The sequence below is a fragment of the Falco punctatus genome (assembly GCF_963210335.1).
Source record: "Falco punctatus genome assembly, chromosome: 14".
Taxonomy (NCBI): domain Eukaryota; kingdom Metazoa; phylum Chordata; class Aves; order Falconiformes; family Falconidae; genus Falco; species Falco punctatus.
The window spans coordinates 1,162,359-1,186,192 of NC_137594.1; the positions used below are offsets into that span (position 1 = coordinate 1,162,359).

Below are 23,834 nucleotides of genomic sequence, written 5' to 3' on the forward strand. Positions count from 1 at the left end.
TTTTACAAAGCCAATGTGAAAACTGTTGGCAAGCCTCTGCTGTTGGTCACATTCAAGAGAAAACTTGAGATTCCCATGTAGGAGAGAGCAGGGTTTGGCACCCTGGACCTCAGCAGTGCCTGGCACTCCCTGTGCTCCCTCTGGTCTGGAGTGAAGCTCCCATGAATTAATGGCAAAGACGAGGGATTCCAACACCTGAGCTGGTACATTTTATTGGATGTGGACTGATCCCCCACCACTGAATCTTCACTGAGGTCATTAATTTTGAAAAAGGTACTGTTTTTTTCCTTACTATTCTTATGATACTGTGATCGTCAACAAATGAGGCGGAGACCACAATCTGCAAACCCAAGCAGGTGAAGAAGCAGTATCTTAAGCTCAGACCACTGAAACATGGCTGGGAGAAAGTTCGATTTACTTTGGAAGTAGAAATGAGAAGCTATGCAGTATCACACCACTGTAACGCAAAGCAACAGAGATGCCCTGGCACAGTAAAATGCACAGCAAGATCTTACGCTCGCTGTTTCTGACTGTGCTTATCCTAGTGGGACTCCACGGGCAGTTTCACACTGAAAATTACCCAGATGAGTAACTTTACGTTTCAGCAGAAGACAGGAAAAAGGGGAAGAGGAAGCAAAGGAAATGTGAGAAGTTTTTTTAACACAGTATCTTAAAAACCTGAATCTCAGGAAATTTTCTAACTGAAACCCTACCAAAAATGCTTCTGCAGGTTTCAAGCCATCAGTTCTAACCGAGGCTTCCCCGCTTTAAGGGCTGATCCAATGCCCATTGAATTCAAAGAAAAATGGTGTAGCTATGTCAGTGAATAATGCCTTCGATTTCAGATTTACATCAAAGAGAAAAATGTTCTATATCAAACCAGGAATACATAATACTGAGCATTTACAGACTAGATTATGTGGTATTTCAGGTGCTGAAAATAGTTTTTCTGAAGTCAGGTGGGATAACCAGGCTTCCCCCTGAAGTCCCGCTGCCGGGGTGCGATGCTGCTGCCCACGACCACCAAGGCTGAGCTCCAGCCAGCCCCAGCACAGCTCATGTAGTTGGGTTTGAAGGTTTCGGATGAGTCCCAAGTTAGCTGACTCTGACCACTTGTTTACAGAAAGGTAATGACCATAAATGTCCAAATTAAGAAAAATTAAGAAAGATTCAGCTTTAAGCTGAAAGAGGGTAGATTTAGATATTAGGAAGAAATTCTTCCCCGTGAGGGTGACGAGGCGCTGGCCCAGGCTGCCCGGAGCAGCTGTGGGTGCCTCATCCCTGGTGGTGTCCCAGGCCAGGCTGGACGGGGCTGGGGGCAGCCTGGGCTGTGGCAGGTGTCCCTGCCCCTGGTCGGGGGGGGAACTGGGGGGGGGGGATTTAAGCTCCCTTCCAATCCAAACTGTTCTATGCTTCTGTGATTAAATTATTTTGGTAATCCTGCCGTTTCCCTAGAATTAAAGTAATGCTCACAAAAACTTTGTGAGCACTACTTTAAAAAACACAAGTTTGCTTTATTATAATGAAAACCCCTTTTAGAAGTTCTGGATAAAAGAATTAGTAAGCTATGAGGATCCAAAGCCTGTGACAGCCTAAGTTCTTAAGCATTTACCTGAACTTTCAACGGCAATGTGTATACAAAACGGAATAACCAAAAGGTTCCAAATGTCTCTGGTTTGTCTGATGCTTGTGAGGACAGGCACAAAACCAGCAGTGACAGAGCAGTTTAGCAGCTGATACCCTTATGAGATATCTAGAGATACCATAAACTTTCCTAACACCTTGTCAGTATTTTATAAATGTCACAAAAATCCCGCTCAGACTTCAAAGGGTCTGGCAAAGTCTCCTGTACAGCTCTGCTGCAGAAATCTGCAGGTGAGGAATCACATGGGAAAAGAGGGGAGAAAGAAGAGAGAGAACCAAGAGAGCAGGACAAGGCCAATCCAGGGACTGGAGACATGGACATTACACCAAGATAATGGGGGAAAAAAAGGGCATATGGACTGAAAAGGTATCCATATAATGACCAGGAGATCCTTTCTCAAATGAAGTCTCTTTATAGGTATCTCACTTTCTTCTGTGGTCAAAGGTATCTCAGACTTGCATGGTGCTTCTTGTCTGGCAACTTAGAGAAATGAGACCTAACCCTGCACTGCCTGCAGGTATTATGCCTACCTCTGCTGGTAAAAGCCTCTTAAACATGTTTTTAAAGACTATAGCACAAATAGCCCAAATCCATTAAAACAAGTGAATTAAAAAAAAAATAAAATCAAAAGATTCTAGACTGACAGGGTGATAAATGAGCAGTTAAATAGCTAACAGTTGTTCATGTATCACTTTAGGGATTTTGTTTTCCTTTTAATGGTAATTTTAATTTGAATTTTCAGGCCAACACTTGTATTTCTTGAGAAATCTATACCATTCCCCCAGCAGTTTCTTTTAAATAACTGATGGATCTTCACAATCTACGTTCCAATTTAAAAGATTTGTCTGTAAGAAAATCCCAATCTCAATAAAAGGTAACGCAGCTGAAGCTCTTCAACCCAGGCTGATGGCAATAAAGCAGCCGTGAGTTTCTATTAGCTAGAAAAAGTTAACAGATTCTTAGTAATCCTTCCTATTACCACTAAACACCTGAATACAGATGCCACGTTTTAAGTGAAGATGGATTCTTAATTTCTGAAAAGTAAGATCCCATGCACACCTCGTGCTGGGAAGGAGATGAAGGAGGGAGTGATGTCTGTTAGACCTTCGCCAATAAAAGGTTTCACATTGCAGAAGTCCATGGGATGCTGCAGAATGGTAAAGTCATTCATCACATGTATTTAAAGTTGAATTTGCTGATATTTTATGGTATTGGATTTTATTTCTATTAACATTTTATGCTGAAATTACAGAATGATTCGTGAGTACTGAATTTTTGATTGCTTTTATACTTGCTGGGACACTATTAACGTTGATTTACGTTAATAGCACTGTAAGAAGATATTAACAATGAAATTTCCAAAAGCACTTAGCATCCCGTAATTGGAGTTAAATGACAAAAAAAATGAGGGGATAATAAAGTATATAGAGAGACAGAATTTTTGACAATACTCCCTCTAAACTGTATTTTTCAGGAAGAATTTGCGCAGGACAATTTTATAAAAGAATAAAGTCACCCATCAAGAAAGAGAACGCTTCCAGTACTGACTAAGCAACGTGATGGCAAATTGAGATGTAGGTCAAGCACCACCTCCCTCAGGCACTAGAGACAAACTGAGGAGCCCAAGGGAGCGATACAGATTTTACATCTTCACACCAGATGGGTGCTGACAACTCCAAGTCTGTAGAGCACTTTTCTGGACTGAAATCCAGGAAACAGCAGTGGGAGGCTGATACAGGAATGACATTAAACAAGATAGAAATTAGCCAAGCGTCATCTTTTGAGGCTGAGAGAATGAAGTTTCTCAGGAGAAGGATATGAAGAAAACACAAGACCAGAGGAGGTCACAGAGATGCAGGGCAGGGAGCAGCAGAGGTGAGGTGTGCTTCCCTCTGACACAGAACTTGCATTCGCCTGCTCTCCTTGCACAGCAGCTACACCACAAACTATACCCATTACAGGGTAAGACACTTGGCACATAGACAGAGTTCAATAGATCTACAGCAAGCCTAGAAAAATCACTCTACAGCAATTTGAAAGAGCTGTTCCTTAGGAAAAAAAAGTAAATAAAACTCAACCAAAAAGCTTTAGCCTTAACTATGTTCCTTCCCACTTGATACTCCATGCATGAAGGCAGTGACAAAACCTCACAGCACCCATCTACCTTCAACACCTTGGTCCCTTCTGACTTACTGACTCTTGGTAGCCACTGGACAGCATCAGGTTCTACTGATGGAAGTCCTCAGCAAGTTTAGGAATTAGCTCTAGATGAGTGAGGTACCCAAAGGAGTAGAAAGAGGATGAATGTTTTACATTTCATTGCAAAAAGTCTCTCTTAAAACTGAGCAGGTTTTATGCCGTTTCAACCACGTGCGTATCTCTGGACATTCAGTAAACTCATCCTGAACAACAATAAAATGGCTGGGTAAAAGTTGCTAGCTGATCCAGTGGGGCTGGTCTTACGTTCTTTTGCGGGGGCTGCACGGAAGGCTGTGTCCCACTCAACAGAAGATGCAAGAGGTGACAGTAGCCCCAACAGAGAACTTTCATTTCACAGAACACTTACAATTTTCTTTGATCTCAAATCAGGCAAAAACAAATTTATATTTTTAAAATAGATTTTCCACAAATTCTACTTTGATATCACTCATATATTGTTTTTAAACCTCCTCTTTCCATTAAAAAAGCATCAAAGTGCTTTTTGTTATAAAGTGCTGCAATGCGTTTCACTGTTTTGAACACACGCAGTTAAATTGCTCATTTAATCAGTCGAAGAACATATAGGGCAATGTGACAAATTATATGAAAACTTGGAACAAAAAAGTGAACTTGAAACAAAAATCTGAAAATAGACAACATAAAGAAGCAAAACACAACACTTGATTTGCTTCAAGTAGATATGGGAAAAATGCAAGAAGTGTTTGTATAGATGCATTTCATCAGTTTTGTTTAAATGACGTTTTTGTGGGGGTGAGAAGAAAGAAGATAAGCCAAAACATTTTCAGCAAGTTTTAATCAAGAAAATAACCACAAAAATATTGCGCAGGAAGAAGGTTGGTTTGTCATTTTGCTCTGACCAGGAAGGAAGACCATGTCAGAATTTTGTTAAAAAGAAATCGTACCAGGGTAATTTTATGGTCCACTAAAATGTGAAAGAAAGTCATATTAGAACTCAAATTACACAGTAATGAATGAAAAGTCCTGGGTATACTTAGGAAAATAAACATGTAGCCATAGCGATGTTACCAAAGCAATGACACATCGGGCCTGTGATTCACAAATGACAGAAGCCAAGGAAATCTGCAACAGGACCCAATGCAGCTCTTGTTTGAGATCTCCAGACTCACCGATTTCAAGGTCAGAGGGAGTGCTGTGATCTCACAGGCTAATGATTTCATCCCCAGATTTAGATATGAAGCTGCTGTTACAGCTTTTTAAATATAAAAATGCATATAAAGAAAAGCATAAATATTAATGTAAAGACTTCAGCTGAATAGGAATCTGCAAGACTGATTGGTAAGTTGGCTAACCACCCCATCACTTACCAACCAACACAACTTATCTCCTGTCGGTGTTTGTCTAGCTGCAGGTTACACATGGAGATATCACCTGGGGACAAGTTCTTTTGCCTGACCCCAAACAGTTACTGTACTCCTCAGTAAAGGCAAGATTTGTTATTAAACAAAGGTTAAAAGAATTTTTGTTTTGAAAGGTTAGACAATATTTCCTTTCAATGGAAGAACAACTGTTTCATAGACAGAGCTGTATATTGGCCACAGCTACCTTCACCTGTTAAAAACAAACAAAAACCCAAACCAAAACCCTTTTATCAGCAGGAAACACATTTGCTTACGCAGAAGGTCTGTCAGCAGACCAGAGTAAATAGATCAAATGGAGCTGACATGCTACTAAATTTTACATGTATCCTCATGTCTTTAAAATTCCGATCTAGCTCTGCATTTAAAAGGTAGTTTTGTGGACTTCTTAAGTAATTATATTTCAATAACAGGCAAGAGTATAAACGCACGGAAACTTAACAACAAAAACGCTGGCTGATACATAAAGAAAAATGCGATTGATGGACAGGTAACTCAGATGAATCCTTAAATTGGCATATGATTGGGGAAAAAAACAACAGATCAAACACTTGGGTAGCGTCCCCGCTCAGCAGACCGTGGTAGATTGGTACCCAAATCACCAGCTAAGCAGACATGGCAGATGGGCAAGTGCTTAGGAGGTTGGTTAAGCAGTTGACACACAAAGGCACACGGAGGTGCCAGAAAAACGAATGGATAGGCACCAGGCTGGGAAGGAGAAATACAGAGCTCCAGAACCAGACACTGGCACACAGGTGTGCGAGGACACAAACCGCCCCTCATCCCGTCGCCCTCCTGGATGCTCTCCCACATCCTGTTTCCAACCTGCTCTTGCACTGTTGCAGAAAATACCACTGCCAGTGGGGCTGACACTGCAGCCTGAGGGGACCAACACCAAGAATATGCCCTGGGAAAGCAGAGGTGATGCTACAGCGCGAGTAAATGACTACTTCTGGAGCAGAAGCATCAGAAAAAGGTGAATTTGATGTGGAGGAGCCACTGGGAACAGCAGAGAGGAGGCGGCTGTGTCCCTGCGAGCAAGCACTGCTCGCTGTGACACTGAATCCCTCCGATGGTCCAGCACCTCACTCGCCTCTCAAAGCTATGCCACTGCTTAGTGCCTGCAACTTCTCAAGTGGAAAAATGTAATTTTATTAAGGCTCTTCTAGCTTCACTTTCAGCATCTGCACTGCAGCACAGCATACAAAGAAAGGTTATGAAAAATTTCTCATTACAGCCATGGGCACAGGATTCATAACTTCTCCCAGCCAACCTCCGTTCACTTCCCTCTGTTAATAAAGCGCACACTTGGTCCACCTGCCTCCCTGGCCCCCCACCGTGGCTCCCACAGGTGCCCCAGCCCTGGGCCACCCAGCGCATCACCCCCTCATCCATCATGGATGGGAAACTCCTTCTGTTTTGCCTTCTCTGGATTCTTATTTCATGGGCACCTTCGTTTGCAAACCTGCTCTTGGAGGCCCGGAGCTGTAATTAATCCATGTCACAGGGAAGATGTAGTGTCGGTAGAATTTATGACTGGCTCTGAGCTGCCATGATGAGCAGGGGCACCTCAGCCCCTTGTGATATAAATGCCTCTGCTAATTGGATTGCAGGAGCTAATCAGAAGCTGGAGAGAGAATGAACGCACTCAGCCTCCCCGCTGCTGGCACCGGCTGATAAAGCCGGCAGCTGCACTCGGGGTGGAGGCGTGGGAATTGCATCCCGACGTGAAGCCTCATGTGAGATGGCTATCGCAGGGTGACCACGGCGGCCGTGGCATGGAGTGGCTGTGCAGGCAGAGGAAAGGAGGACTGCAGTCAGCCAAGGAAGGTTTCACCGCCGACCACAGGCAGACAGATGCAGCGGTGCACGGAGCGGGTGTGCACGTGGGTGTGGGTGGGCGCAGGTGGGCCCGCAAGCAGCCAGAGGCTGGTGAAAAGCCCCCACGGCCCCGGCAGGCTGTATCTGGCCAGAAGCTGTTGGAGAAGCCATAGCATCCCGACTGGCCACTGGCAGGCAGCACCACGGGCCAGGGCACAGCGGTGCCACCACAACGGCTGCCTGGCTTGGCTGGTACAGCAGACACCCCCACGGCCCTTCAGCAGTCCTTAGGGTCTCCACTGCTGACCTTAAGCATTAGAAAGGGGGCTGAATACTCAGTGACCCCAATGTCACATCTTTCGATACCTTCGGAACGTGCCTTTCCCCAGAAAGACAGAAAACCAGTGGGATGAAGTTGGAAGAATCATGACAAGGATGCTCCTGCAGTAGGAGTAGGGTTGGCTACGCCAGGAGCAAACGGGGCGAGTGTCACCTGCTATGTGCTCCACACACCACATGGGCTGTCAGGTGGTGGGCAGGTGGGTGGGAGATGGCTTCCAAGGATGGGGTCCGGGTGCCCTTGAGATGGCTCTGACTCCAAGCTTTATGCTTCAGACTCTTTGACCATCCCCATCTCCTGCCCAGGGTGGACCTGCTTGTGGGGAGATGGGAAAAGCCCTGGCCAGAGAGGTCTGACCTGCCTCTGCACTCGCATGCGCACAAACTGATCATGCACAGGTCCCTGCTGGAGAACGGGGGCTTTTTTGCAGTCCAAGGCTCTTCCACATTCAAACAGCCTTTCTGTCTTCTCCAGGTCTTTCCCATTGCCCTTTATTTTCCTTTCTGCCTCCCTTTCTTGCAATACGTGGTTTCTAAAGCAAAACCTGAAAACGATGACTAAATCCAGCAATCCCTCCTTAACAGAAATACTTTTCCACCTTCTTAAATCTTTTTGGAGGCGCAAAGGAAAATAACCCTTGTATTTATGCAAATTTAAAAGTGGCGTGTGATGATGGAAACAAAACAGTGCTGGACTGCAGCCAAGGCATGGCACTGACAGGGCCTCTCAGCTGCTCGCCTCCCGATTCTTCGGGGGAAGCAGCTGTAGAGAAATGAAAATACAGAAGCCCCCGCACACATTCCAGCACCCGTCACCTCGGAGGCAGCAGGACGTGGGCTCCGGCCAGGCGCTGCCTGCAGCCGCTGCCCGAAGCACCCTGTCGTCCCCCACAAGCCTCCCTGTCCCACTGTTCCCGATTCCCCTTTCAGGAATTTACAAACATTTTCTGCAGATCAATATCTGTATTGATTATTCATTGTGAGCGAGTCGTGTGTCTTTGGTGATCCAACCTGGCAGAGTGAGCAGCCAAAGGCTGCTGCAGTTACGGGGGAAAAAAAAAAGAAAAAAAAAATCCACAGAAGGCGAGAGGGACCCAGATCTTGCTGGGTTTGCCGCTGCCAGCAACGGAGACGGATGGAGAGGAAGGAAGGAAGAAAATGGGAACGGCATGAAAAGGAATGAAGAGACAAGGGAGCTGAGGAGAGAAAGCAAGAGCAGGAAAAACAAAGTCACCGCTGGAGAACTGGTGCCGGGGCACGCCGGCAGCCTGGAGAGATTCCCAGCCTTGCACTCGCTGTTCTGCACACAGATGCGGTGGACTTATTGCTCCGGGAGCGAAAAGTGACTCACGGTTTTGGTATCTGCTACGTAAGAGCTTTGGGGGGATTCCTTGGCTGGCTGACAGAAAGGGAAGAAAGCAGCAGCAGTGAGGTAAAACGCGATCCTTTCCTCCTGCCTTCCTGGGAATACGCGTCGCCCGGGCTGGCTGGAGCAGCTCGCTGCTCGCTTATGATATGCAAAAGGAGAATAATTAAAAGCGCCAGCATCACTTGCAAAGTGAGTAAACACAAAGCCTTTCAAAACATGCTCTTCAGCTAATGAGAAGCTGTAATTTCTTATACTTAAAGGCAAAAAAGACACTGATGAGACTCAGTGGAGTGTGTGTGCATGCGCGCCTGCGTGTGTGTGCATGTGTTTGTAGATATGAGAGAATCAGTTAATTGTTGATGTTTAGAAAAGGGATTATGAGAAAAGACACTGAAATGATGACAGGGAACATCTTGGATCAGAGCCAAAGAAATAAAATAATCAAGGACAATCAAGCCTGCAGCTCTGGAGAAAGCGCCGACTGTTCTGCCGGGGACTTGGAAGGAATTTCCCCGCACTGCCGAGCTGCAGCTGGAATACGTGCTTGGCACCAGGAGGGAAAACTGCAAGAAGCAGTTTGCTTGGAGCATGAAACAACAGAAAAGAGAACTATGGAGCTGTGCTATAATTCAGAGGTTAAACAGCTTTGTCTGCTTATGTGTCAGATGGAGACTTGTTTTTGCCCACATCTGACCTGCTCGCTGAAAATGCAACTTCTGAAATCCTCTGAATGCAAGCAGAAGCTGACGACTCTCCATACACCTCTCCAGAACTGCTGTGACGTTATGAAGACAAAGAAAAGGGACCTTGAGGAATTAAGTTCTCCTGTGGCTGCAGGACCTGATGGACCTGACCATGGGAACTGGCTCTGGAATCGATTCCTTCCTTAATTCTGGAAAGCAGAACCCCCTTACTCTGGGGGAGGGTGTGTTTCAGCTCACTGCCTCCAAGCACACAGCAAAGGTGACAGTCATCGGGAATACCAGGAGCAAGCTTTCCTTCCCACCTGGGCATCTGACTGCTGTCCTGAACGAATGGATTTTAGTAAATGTTGGCTTTCTCTTGGGCTGAGGTTGGGTGGGGAGAGAGGATAGAGGGAAATTTAAATTATCTTGTGACTGCTATGTTGTAAGTGAGCTACAGAAATGCCATCTCTTTGTTTTGGATGTTAAACTCCGTCTTACTTCATTGTTGCTGAATTCTGGCACATTATGCTCTGGGCTTCTCCAGCAGCAGAAACACATGGTCTGTTGCAGTGGGAATCTTTGGGGACGCGGAGGCAGAGAAATGAGCCAATCATACATGGCTTTTCCACATTTCATGTTTTTCAGCATTGGCAGAAAGCTTTTCGGATGGTATGTATGTGTGCGTGCACCAGGGAGGGCAGGAGGGGGAGAGGGGGTGCGCAAGAGGGGGAGCAAGCGCATGGCAGGAGCAGGCACAACGTTGGGGTATGTCTGTCATGGATGCAGCGCGCGGTCCATGCTGCCAGGCAGACACCCCTTCCCCTGCTCTGGGGCTCTGCCGAGCCTGCTCAGACCTGAGCTGAATGTTAAATGAAGAGGACTAGATTAGCATACTAACCAAGTCGTGTCAACCCCCGGCAATCAGCAAATGGCCATCTCCTCCCTACAGCCCGTGAGGCAGAGCCTGCCAGACGCTTAACTGTGTCCTTTGTCAGATCACTTTTTATGTTTGCATTTTGCTTTTGTTTTCTAATCAGACCCTAGAAATTCATTAACAAGAATGAAAGGCAGAGATTAAAAACCTGTAATGAAAACAAATGATCTATTTAAACAGTGCTCAGGCTGAAAGGAGGGGTCTCACAGTGCTGGGACCAGAAGAGAAGAAAATCCTGCAGCCTGGAAAATGCCTGGACACATGGCATTTTCAGTGCCAAGGCTCCAAGGAGACAGTTGGTACAAAGCTGGTGGTCTGTGTAAGGATGTTGTAGCATTGTCTTTACAAAGCCTCAAAGAAATGCCTGTAACCAGCCAGAAAGAGAAGTCCTCATTGTTCCTGCTCTGGCCACCGTTAATACTGTGATTACTACTACTGCTACTGGACGGGCTTTAATTAGGAAAAAGTTTCACTGCCTGTAACATAAACTTTTAGAATCATCTGATTTCTTTCACATCATTCCTCCTGTTCTGAAGCAGCAGTGGTCCTGCAGCTGAACGGCAAGTGCAGCCCACGAAGGGAGGGCCCGCTGCCTGTGTGCTGCAGGTGATGCTGGGGATGAGGCACTGCCTACATGCCCAGCAGCTTCAGCAGGCAGCCCAGCCAGCAGCGGGGACACCAGACCTGGTGCAGCAGGCTGTTCAGATGTCGTTATCTCCTGTGTTATTTCTTTAACAAATTTTTTCACAAATGTTAATGTGCCCTAAACTGTCATATGGTTGTGGAGAATAAAAAGATCTAATCCAAGCATGGCCTTTTTATCAGGATCTATCAAATAAGGGAAAATCTGAAATAATCTATGTTGTACGATTTTTACTTTTAAATGGTGTGTGTGGGCTTTAAATATCACAGAGGCATAGCTTACCTATTTGTCAACAGGATTTTTAGGCAAATATGAATGTGGGGAGAAGTAATATGTGATCAGCCCCAAAGCTCCCTGTGTGGTTTGAGCGTGCAAGTCTGTGAGGTCAGAGACAAGGACAGCCTGGCTGCACAGCCTAGGAATGCTTCCCAGACGCTCACGTCTACGTGCAGGACCTTCAGCGCTGCATCCCTGAAAATGTGTCACAGGAATTTTCTGAGCTCTGAGACTGTGTCATTTACACTTTTGGGAAGCAGGAATATTAGCAGGGAAAAAGGAAAATGTGTTTCAGCCTCCTATGTCATTTTGTCCTCTGCTCTTACCACAGGCTGGGTGATACGGGCAAAGGCTCTTAGGCTCTGTGTCTAGTGAGGTATCTCCACTAATGCCAGCTGATTTATACCAGCTAAGAACCTATAGCTTAAATGCCTTAAAGATAGACAATTTAGAGATTTTATCTGTTGAAGAAATTGGAAGAAAATCTATCATGCATTTCAACACCTGCCATATATCCACATCTTCCAGCAAGGAAAAGAACAAGTGAACCAGCTAACGTTTAAGGAAACCCCTTGAATTTACATATGGTAAGGACATGCTAGATAACCTTACTTAGTATAGTTTTATCTACCTTCACAATTAGACAACCAACTGGAAGCTGTTAGGAATCTTCAGAATTTATCCTAGGCTACTATCAGCGCTTATCATTAAAATTTTAACTGTAAACATTGCAAATAGTGGTGAGATGTTTGCTGCTTGCTAGGGATTCCTGACCATACTGACCACGGCTGGACTATTTATGATGTGGGACCAGAGGGTTTTGGAGATACTGAAATAAAACATATTTTCACAGTAGCTTCTGAAAGAGCCTTGTGCCAGTTTAAAAAAAAAAAAAAAAGTATTTTGGGAAATCACACAAGAACTGTCTATCATATATGCCAGCGTATCACCCAGGTGATGAGCTACAAATACATTTCCACTCTTTTTTCAGTATTGAAACAAACCAGGGGAAAGTTACTAAAAATATATGATATTCCTATGCCAGAAGAACAAGACATACTGAAACCGAAGAAGAAACCTGGAAAAATCTTAGCAAATAGAAAGGCTATAGTTTGGGGGGGGAATCTCTTATTTGAGATGTTGGTCAGTAGTTAAGGATGTTTCTTAGCTGCTTAATGACCAGAACAAAATGTAGGCAGTACCTGCCAACCCCGCAAACAAACAAGGATTTTCCAGCCTTTTGCCTTGCTGTCAGTAAAACCTGTAATTCAGAGCATGTACTGCACTTCTGGATTGCAAAATAAACCTGTCTCCCTCAAGGAGAATGCTGCAGTGCAAATGTTATTTGCCCTCTGATATGGTAGCATAAGTTTCTCTGGATGCAGCAGTTATCGTGGCTGCAAACCAAACCACCCCAGCAGTGGCGAATCCCGCTCCCAAGCACCCCTGCCCTCCCGCCGGCGGGGCGATGCTGTGTGCCCCGTGATTTTCCCCTGGTGGGTCCACATCAAGTGCTTTAAAGTGCACCAGGGCTGGTGCCATGGCAGCAATAGAGAGGACTTACAGTCTAGGATCTGACAGAACTTCAGTGGGCTGATGTCGTGCCCTAGAGAACAAAAATATTCCCGTCAAGGTTTTCTTCTGACCCAGAGTCCCTGAAGTCAGGCTCTGTTACTCCTTGTTTGCTCCAGCCAAAGGTGTTAAATAGAAATCCCAATGATATGCAAGGGCGTGACTCATTAGCATCAGAAATGAGAGTTCTAGATGTTATTAACAAATGGCCTTTTGTACTCTGAAATACAGGGTTGGTTCTTACGTTCTCTACTTTCTTCCCACTTACTGAAGAGCAATTAGCTAATAAACAGGTAATTGTAATAATATCCTGTAATAAAATCTATGACAACTGTAGCAGCAATATGAACAACGGCATTTTCCTCACCATGGTAGGTTGAAATCAAAGCCTTCAGTTTAATAACCACGTCTTTTCTAGATCCAAAGGGAAAAACAAGACTAGCATCAAGAAGAAAGTTCCTTTTTACAAGGGAAGGTAACAGCCATATTCTGCAAATACTGCTCGGTCTTCACAGAACTAAAATTGTGGATTTTCCTTCCTGCAGCTGGTTAAGGATTTGGGTCTCTTCTGGAGGCAACTGAGCCTCACAGTGTCTTGCCCTTTGGTAAAGTGGAATCGGATCTGCTTGTACCAGCTGTACAATTTTTAGAAGTTACAATTCTGCTAAACAAAAGCCTGTTTTCACATGGACATTCAGAAGTACTGTTTTCCTCTTAAGGCTTTTTCCTTGCCGAACTTCAACTGTTCAGTGCTTACAAAGCTCAGAAATATTTCTTAGTAACAGAAATTTGTACTCTGCGCTGTTATCCTGAAATACAGCACATTTTTGCTTAAACTGAAAATTCATCTGAGAAGGAAAATCATAGCTTGAAAATGAAAGTTTCTAACTATTAAGAGAAAGCTAAAAAACAGTGGATCCAGTGAAAATGGGTACATACCCTGGATTATAACAACTATACAATTTCTACACATTTGTCCTACCAATAAATTAAATATAATAATATTGTCATCATCAGTAAAAATGTGTGCACAGCTACCTGCTTGCTTAGTGCTGCTTGTGCGTACCTATGTATATAAAACACACTTCTATCTTATTTCCACTTATATCAAGTATTTCACTACTAATCCCACACAGCTTGCTTTTCACCATGGGTGCTCGTCTCTTCAATAGAATTAAACCTGCAGTTTAAATTAACCAAGATGCTCAAGCCAAACATTCACAAAATTATCTGATGCATTCACGGGCCATCTGAGAAAGAAATTTTCAGGTGTTTCACCCATATACCAGTTTTTGTTTCGTTTGGTTTCACATTCTCATAGTCCAGTCTTTCCACTCTATGACCAACGTGATGAAGCTGTGAGGTCGGGGGATGCCCTCAGCATACTGCTACTTTTTCTGCCACAGTCATTAATGAAAAGAGTAAATGGATCAATCCCCAAACAGATTCCATTTGTAGAAGCTCTATGTTTTTAAAGAATACTTACAATTTACAATACAACAAAATCAGTCAAGATGTAACAGTGTGAAAAAGTCACAATCAACGGTATATGTTATCTCTCCAAAATGTTTCAAAATTTCTCCATTTCAAACTCCTTTATCTTCCTTTCTCTTCCACCTCCCTTACCTCTGCTTGCTCCTCTGTTCTTTCCGTGTTCCATCCACCTTTTTCCCTGTCATTCTCAGATCAACATCAAGAATATTGACCCCAGGGAAGGTGGGATTCTGTGTTAATATTCCTCACTCAAATCTTTGGATTCAGTTTACAAAATTTGAAGAATGTCATGCACACACACCCCCACCCACACACCCTGCCAGAGGATACCTAGGTCTGAAAAGTTTCCAGACTAAATAGGAAAAAGTGGATGCTTTACTCAGGACACTCCAAGATATTAAGAGCACAAAAAGAATGAGTATCTTCACCCATCACAGAATCTCCCAAGGTTTCCATTTAATTTTTAAGCCTGATGATTCTCAGCAAATTGAAGTGTGCACTCTTATTGTAACATGTTGTAAACAAAATACTTCAGATAAAAACATATGAAGAAAGCAAGAGAGAAACCTTCCTTAAAGGATAACACCCCCCCGCAAAAATTAAATACAGAAAAAAATCCAGCTCCAAACTTACACTGCCCAGTTTTTCAACTAGATAGAGGATACTGATGAGTATTTTTTGAAGCCCACCATTAATTTTTATATCGTTACTGATATTACACAAGGTTAGTTTGGTATCACGGAGTATCCCAGATATTATGGATGACTTCACAATAACTCAAGATATACAGATACATTAAAACTAGGTACTTCACAGTGACTCAGTGTATTCCAGTTACATAAATAATTCTGAATTAAATTACTACTAATTTAGACAATAGGTACTTTCTCGGTGCCAAATCTAATGGTGGGGAGACTAGTAGGAAGGGATATTTTTTCCCATGTTCAGGAAGATGTTTTTTCTGCCAGTACACTATTTACCGAAATTTTGAGAAACTGAGTATCTAAGAATTGAAAGAGAGCATCCGAATATGATTTACTTTCAAAAATTTACATGCAAAATGAAACAAGTCAGGAGTCTTGTTGTTTTCCTTATGCCTGTTCGACTATGACACAAATTCGATGGACAGTTTTCCTGCTAAGAACACCAAGCCAAGGGCACTAATCATTTGGCCTGTTTTCTAATGACAGAAACTAACAGTTTGGTTCAACATAAATAATTAAATAACAGAGCCCTGATGGTTCCTTACAGGCCCACACAGAACTATAGCTTGACAAGGTGTCAGCTTGAAGACGTCTAGAAAAAAAAATCATAACCTATAGATGCTGTTGTCCAAAAAACACCTTTTCATTCATCTTACTGCACTGAAAACAAGATGAACCAACATTACTGACCAGCAAGTCAGGTGCGAAGAAATACTTCATGCAGATGGCAATGATAAAAAACCCACAGAGCCATTAGAAGAAAGAGCAAGCAAACACTGCTGCTCACCAGAATGGCAGAGGATAAATGACACAAAGAACTCTAAAATTTCTGCCTGAGAACAGCGTGGTTGTATCACATGTAATCACATCTCTTTTAATCCATGTTATTTACATTACACATCCCAGGAGGGCTACCAACACAAAAATCACTTCGACAAGGCTTAAGGAAATTGTGTCGTAGAAGATCTCCCTACCTCGGTATGGAAATGTGGAGATGATGTCGCAAGATTCAGCGCCAGCGAGCGGAGTAGGGGAGATGGATCCTATTTGGACTGGAAAAAGTTGGTACAAACTCTCCAGATCAATGCCTGCAGATAAAAGAATATGAAATATTTAAAGAACACTGAAAAATTGGAATAATGCACCAAAAGAACCAGAAGTTTGTTTACAGCATGGAGTTAATAATTTTTAATGTGTTCAGCTCTAACTCAGCCAACATTCCCATCTGTTTTACCTCTCCTGCAAGTGAAAGCTGACCTGTAGCATCTGTACATGATAGGTACATTTTGCGTTCTACAAAACAGAGCTGTGCTTTCCAGTTTCCTGGTTTAATACAATCTTCTCTGTATCAGCTACATCTAGGTGGCCTTGCCTATGGAAAACCTACAAGTTTATCTGTACCACGGATTCTAACTCGTCCATCAGCAAAGGCTGAGGTTCTTGTGGTCTTATTTTTCTCTTTCTGTCACTGTAGCTCAGTCCTGTTTCTCACATAACGAGCAGGGGAGCAGGTGCATAAGGAAGAAAAACAAACACAATGAACAGTTAGGCAAAAAAGTTGGATTCATGAGAAGCCTTCTGCTTCCCAAAGAAAAGCATCACTTTCAGTGCACAGCTTGGCATCCAGAGGGATGACTGAACAGAAGGTGTGATGCAACTGCAGTCAGGAGGTCTCCAAGATGGGAACTCTTCCATTCTGATGGTGATTCTTGTTGCAGTCACACCTCTGCAGCTGTCAGGAATTTATGAATAGGAATTACAGAAGCCTAGTGGAATACTGTTTGCCTCTCCCTAGTCTGCTACTCCCCTGTCTACCTTCTTCTACACTCAAATGCATTTTACCATTTCCTTTCTGGGTAAGAGTCATGTTTGACCACTTGGATATCAGCCTTAGTCTTGGATGGCATCTGACAGGGAGAAAAAGCATGTGAAACTCTAGCATGGGCTTGAGAGAGAAATCCTGGCCGGTTGATGCTTATATCATTATGGCGTCGCTCTGCAGCTGAGCCTGCAGCATGCCAGTCTGCAAATCTGGGGCTGGGCACAGCCGTGATGATAAAGATGTCCCCTTCTCACCCTGACTCAGGCAGCTTTAGCCTGAAAATGCGTGGTGCACAACGACACAACTGTGGGACACGAACATCTGAGACACAACAGGTGAAAGGCTAAAATAGCACAGTTCTGAAGCTTGGTTTAAACATAAGCAACAGAAAAAGGAAGCCATCTGAAATAAAAAAGATACTTTCAGAAAAATGGAAGTTGTTCCCAAACAATGGAAACAGAAAAATAAATCTAGCAAGTCAAATGCGAAACCCACGATAAGGCAAGTCAAAACAGGTCCTGAAGAATAATTGTTAGAGTTATGAGAGCTATATAAAAACTTTTCAAACACAAAAGCAGGAAGCCTGTCAGTCACCTAGCACAGCTGATGGATGATCAAGGCGTAAAGGGAGGAATTAAGAAAGATAAGGACACAGCAGCAAAATTAAATTAATTCTTTGCACTGCTGTTCACCATGGAGGAGGTCAGGAAGGTTCATATACCAGAGCAACAAATCACAAGAGGCAGACAGTGCTCCCTCAAGAGTTTTAAGAGAGCTTAAATATGAAATTGCTGAACTTTCTTTCTTCCTTTCTATCAGAGGATCAGAAGGCGACAAATCTTTAGAGAAGGCTTTAGGAGCGACCTCGGGAATTACAGACCAGAAAGTCAGATTTCTAGAACAGGCAAAACGATAGACAACCGTTGGACTGATCTGAATTAGCAGAGATGAGTAAACACAGTGTCTTGGGGAGGAGTCTCAAAGCCAAAAGAAGAGTTTATACATATAGATCTGAGTTGTCTGATGGAGGAAACAGCCCTGCTAATACGGGAGATTTGGGCTGATATAGTGGAATCAGATTTTCTAAAAGCTTTTCTAGAACATCCCTCACTAAAGGTTCTTAAGGAAACTAAACTGTCATGGAGTAAGGAGGATTAATCTTCCTGTGAATTCCTGATAAAAAGATAGGGAAAAATGGGTACGAACACAATGTTAGCAAGGAAGGGGAGTAGAAATTCTGTGCTGCTTCAGCATCCTCATAAATAACCTGAAAAGAGGAAGATAGTAAAGTGACACACAGATAATGAAGTTAACACGCAGAGTTTTTCAGGAAAGTCACATTTAAAACTAACGTGAATTCTTGAAAAACCTCACAGAGTTCAGTGACTGGCAGATAAAATGCAAGTGCATGTCCCTGGTTGAGAGGATCCTGGTTTTAACTGGGCATTTTAAATCTGCCTTTTTTTGGAGGCAGATATTTGCTTGCTTCAGTAAATGGGTTGGCTTGGGGAACAAATTGATACTGGTGCCGTTCAGACTAGTGGGAGGGGAAAGGTTAAGACCTAAGTCTGGTGGGGTTTGTTTTTTTTTTTTCCAACATAGAAACGCATCCCCCATCCTTGGGGAATCCATAGAGAAAGAGAAGAGGAACAGAAAGCTGAAGCTTCTCCTTTTGGCTATATAACAGGACCAATTACTTGGACTTTGGCAGGTGTTCTGAGGATAGATTCCCCCAGTCTCTGCAGTGGCACTAGGAATGAGACAACAGCCCCGCTGCTGCTGCCAGGTTAGTTACAGGAGAACACATGACACCACCCTCTGACAGATTACATGACAGAAGAAAACTGCCATGGATGGGAGAAAACCCTCCAGGTTTTGGAAGAATGGGGAACAAACACCTCCCGTCTTGGGGAATCATCTTCCAAATCCCACTGCAGACTGGAAGAAGTTGCTTTCCCCATTCTGGGCCAAACTTGGGTGGGAAAGGTTTGCTGAAGTTGCTCTCCATCTGCCCAGGAGGCTGGAGTGGCTCGCGGCCCACTCCTGCTGCTAGCCCAGTGGGCAGGGGCCACATCCCCAGCTCTGCGGCACAGGGCAAGGGGAGGTAGAGGCTGGGCCTCCTCTGGCACCAAGGCTCGGTGGGAGACACGCTTGTGGCTGAACTTCTGAGGTGACCTTTGCTGCAGCCCCTTCCCACTCTCCGCATCAGTCCCGCTTGCCTCCTGCAGCCAGCGGGACGGGGCAGGGGGCAGGAGGAGAGAAACAAGCTCAGACCCCCACCACAAAGTTATCTTTTTCCAGAAATGGAAAGGAGGTGGAAAGGAGGCTTGTCCCGCTGCCTGGCCTTGCCTGTTCCTCTCCTGCTGCTCAGGACTGACATGGGAACCCCTTTTGCCTGCCTCCGACTGACAGGGAGCTTTCTCCCTCAGCAGCTGCCTTGATTTTACAGCAGCTGAGTTACTGTATGGCAAATAAAGAGCATCTGACAATGCCTACACTAAATTAAACCGGAGGCCTTCTCGCCAGCACGGAAACAAAGAGCGTGGCGAAGAGCGGGGGTGCAGGGGCGAGGGGGAGCGGGGGGCCGGTTGCCCAGACGCCTGCCCACCGAGGGCAGCAATGCGGGCAGCACCCTTCCCCGCCTTTGTGCGGGGCTGCAGGGCAGCGCGGCGGGGCACTGCTCTGAAAGGCACGTGTGCTTGTTTTGTCCTGCTGCATGCCCACATACTGAGGCTGCTTGTTTTCATCTGATCACAATTAGCACCGTGCTAAATTCCTCGTGCCCTGCACTAATTCAAGAGGATGGGCATGTCACACCCTGCCAAGAATTACAGCCAGCTGCCGCTGAGACGGGGGCATGCCTGCTCTTTCATTAAGCTTTTGTTTCAAAAGAGAGGGCTTCACGACTCTCCTTTTTTGTCAGAAATACCCGTGGAGGCACTGGAGGGTGCAGAGGACACATGGTTTGGCCTAAAAGACGCCTGCGTGCGTGTGAATGAGCAGCAAGGCAAGGGATTGGTGCCGCACTCCCTGAGCCCTCATGGTTAACTGGCAAATTTAGGAAAATCCAAGGCTGCATCAGCGCTGCAAAGCCATGTGCTCTGTGCAGGGGCTATGTGTGCTGCAGGACCCTCCTGCCCCACACCACAAACGAGTCGCAGAGTTACCAGCCAAGGCAAAGCACCCAACTGAACGCTGCACCCACTGTCCCACCCTGCTTCGTGTCTCTGGAGGGCTGCAACTAAACCAAATATCCTCAGGGCAAGGCTGTGCCCGGGCTACACTTGTCTGATCACATGCAGTGTCATCCTGAAAACCAGAGTGGAAAATGGAGGGGAAAAAAAATTGATTCCATTAATACTTTGTATCTGATGGACTCTACTAGCCAGCAGCTGCTCCTGTACGTGGGCAGCTCCCACTGGAGCCAGATTCTCCCTGTGCAAAGGAGCAGGGGCCGGTCCTCCAGCGACCTGCTCCGCCCCTGTGCCCAGGTGCTGCAGGGGCTGTGTGTCCTGCTGCAGACCCAGCCACACTGAGTGAGGAAAACACACCCCTCGCCACCTTCTTGTCTTCAGTCGTCATTTGAACATGGCTCCTCGAATGAACTGGGGATGCTCTGATGAAGGTCAAAACGCCATCCACAAATCCTGTCCATTAAGCCGGTGACATTCCTAACATTTTTGGGTGGTGATTCCCATGTGCCTGGTGATGGCCAGCCTCTGACACAGGCTTAGCAGTTTGGCTTCTGAAGGACACAGCTGTCCCAAAACTGGCCTGCCCGCAGCATCCAACACCACTGCAGCCCATACATACCAGCAGCTGTAAAACCTCAGTAATTCACACTGATTATGTGGAGGATGTTGTGAATTACTGAATTTGTCAGGTTAGCAGTATGAAAGCAAACTGTTCAAAAAGACAGAATAATGCTTCACAAAATGCAATTTAACTTAATTTCTTAATTGTAGGTTGATTCCTATTTATGCTAATTCATAACAAATTATGAGCTGTATTATATAATTGGCAAAATGACAATAATACTTTAGTAATCTCAGAGGGATTTTTGTTTTGGTTTTTATACTTCATTGCTTATGTAGGTAGGCATACACATGGCTGGACCCGTATCCCCACATAACCAACACACAGACGTTGAAATGCCATAGATTTCAGTGCACAGCCACGCTCCATGCAGCAAATGAAGTCGTTTTATCAAGTGCTGGGATTGCTTTTTGAGGAATTGTGTAGGAGACATGGATCCTCCATGTAATGGCGCTGACACACACCAGGACACAGCCAGGTACTAGTACGCTGCTCCACTTGCTAAAGCCCTCCCACAAACAGCTGTGTCTGATCCGGGCACCCTCCTCTGGGTTCCATCCTGACCTGCTTCCTGACAAAACTTGGGTGGCTTGGAAAGAGGATGGACTGACAGGTGGCAACTGACTGTTGAAGGGAAAAAGACACCGTTGGCATCTCATGGAGGAAAGCCACCAGTACAGCATCACAGCAGGACATCTCATTATTAAGTTTTTAATCCTTAGTATGCATAGCTAATAGGACCTGAGCTAGACAGAGTGGGCTGGGTGTGCATTCGACTTCCAGAACCAGGCATCTGATCTGTAAATGTCTTTCGATGATTGTATCTTTTTCCATGTTATTGCTTTACATGGCTAGGTTTTGTACAATATTGAAAATCAATTAAAAATGCATGAAACAAAAAAAATTCCCACCCCCCTTAAAAGTTAAATACTCTTGTTAGGATTCTGGCACCGCTGCTTTAAATCATTAGCCTACGTTTTCCTTCCCATGCTCTAGGAGAGCTGTGGGTTATCTGCAAGAGCACTGGGACTGGGCTGAGGGTGACCAGCAGGCACTGCCAGAATCTGACAAGGCACCTAGCTGCCTGCTGCAAGACATTGCCACTTGGGGCAAGTCCAAGGTGGTATTACCGCTACTGCCACAGACACTTTGGCTTACAAGGAGGAACTCAGATCAAGGAGGGAAAGTCACTTTCCCTCAGTTATAAAGAAAACCCACGGCGGGAGAGGCCAGTGCTCCTTGCCAGGACAACGCATCTCACGGTGCTCTGATGGCCTTCTGCACAGCTTACCAGTACCAAAGAAAGCAAGCACGCTGCAAATTCTACAAAGCGTCACCAACATTGCTTCTTGTTTCCTTATGTATAGAACAAACCCAAGTAGAATAAAAGTAGAACCCCCCCCCCCCCCCCCCCCAACAACGTATTTACTCTCAAATCCAGATTAGGATTGGGATATTGATGTTACATGAGGTAATGAGCATGATGAGATGAGAACCCAGGAGCTACTTAAAGAGATCAAGGGATTCACTGCAGGGTAATTGAAAGGACCAACAGCCTCACTGTGGCCATTAATAGCTAAAGGAAAAGGAGCGCAATCTGCTGCAGCATTAAGCAGCGAAACCCGCCAGAGGTGACAGCATCCTGAGAATGGTACAACTGGACAAAAGGCAGGAAACTCAGTTACACACAGCACTGCGACACAGGTCACATTGACCCTTGTGAGCCTTTGTACAACCTCATCACATCTGGGCACGGAGATAGAAAATGACTGCTTAGTTCTCGTCTGATGACTGGTCAAAAAAACCAGAGCCTGACAGAAGTGTTTCATATTAAATGGAAATATTTATATCCTTGAAACAAACCTAAAAAATATTTTTGGTTTGATAAGAATATTTTGTTTGATGCAAGCAAAGTCTTTAATTTCAAACAGTGGGTTAAAAAAAAAAGTTCCATTTCAAAAGAAAACCTTTTTAAACCAGAGATGATGTTTTCATTTTTCTAGTTTTTTTCTAAAATACTCTCACTTTTGTTCAACCTTCTGTCAACTTAATGTAGCTTTGCAAACTTTTAAAAACTGTTTCTCCAAAAATAAGCAATTTCTATGTATGTCCTGGGTCACTGCATGAGACTTTGTACCTGTGGTTACGCAGGAAGAGGTGACCCGCTTTCCATGCACATTTTGTGAAGAACTTTCCCTTCATGTTAAGTGGAGGTACTAGAAGTATAATTAGCTGTTAGCGTTTTATTTATAAATATGGTGCACATCCAAATTCACAACAGGCATGTGAGGGAAAATGAAACCTCAGCATACACAACGGATGCCCACAAGGCACTGCACGCTGCTGCAATGGGATTTCGAGGTGGGCACTGCCCAGCCCAGATGGGGACTCCCTTCCCTCGGACCACTGCCCGGAGAGAGCCTTCTGCAGACAGCTGTTACATCACCGGCGGTTTGCAACGCCGCACTCATTTTGACAAAGCCCCGTCTGGTATAAACACACATGCATCTCTTAAAGTTAACATCATTTTGTCATGTTAGCCTGCTGATAGATCTGGCCACACAGTTTGGAATTCTTCAGGAATTAAAGCCTTACATAAACATATCATTTAACTTTATTACAGCATAATAATGATTTTTAAATAACTTTGTAACATGTTCTATAATCTTTTTTTTAAAGTGCACATTATTGTACTGTCACAGTTTCATTCACTATTAACAGTTGAGTCAAAGCAACAGATACGAAGGTAAACACAACCGAGAAGGTACAGAGTGTTAAGTGGCCCCTTTCCCAGGTTTATAACTTGCTTTTCCAAACTGCCAGCTGCTCTGTAGACAAGCCATACTAATTGTGGGACAATCTGTGTATTCTTAAACTAAAATATTTTTCAGTTAAAGCAACACATAAATTATTTATTCATTTGTATTTGCATTTAAATATTTGAAAAATGTCCAAATTAACTGCTTTGAAAATTGTTCCAAATTTTCCCCCTAGGCTGTGACCTTGTGGCCAAGTTTAATCTCAAAGAAAATTGAAAGAAGGGTTTATAACTAAAACGTCAAATGGCCCTGAATGTGCTTTGCTTCAGAGATCAACTTATTCTTTTGCAAACTCAGC

At 44.4% G+C, this 23,834-nt stretch overlaps 1 protein-coding gene across 1 annotated transcript in view; it reads right to left on the bottom strand.

Moving 5' to 3' along the window:
- ZFHX3 (zinc finger homeobox 3) overlaps positions 1-16,152 on the bottom strand; it is a 269,024-nt gene extending 252,872 nt beyond the window's left edge. The window contains exon 1 of the mRNA XM_080365094.1: positions 16,054-16,152. The gene's annotated coding sequence lies outside the window, so the exon portion shown is untranslated. The remainder of the gene's footprint in view (positions 1-16,053) is intronic.
- Positions 16,153-23,834: the final 7,682 nt, after the last annotated feature.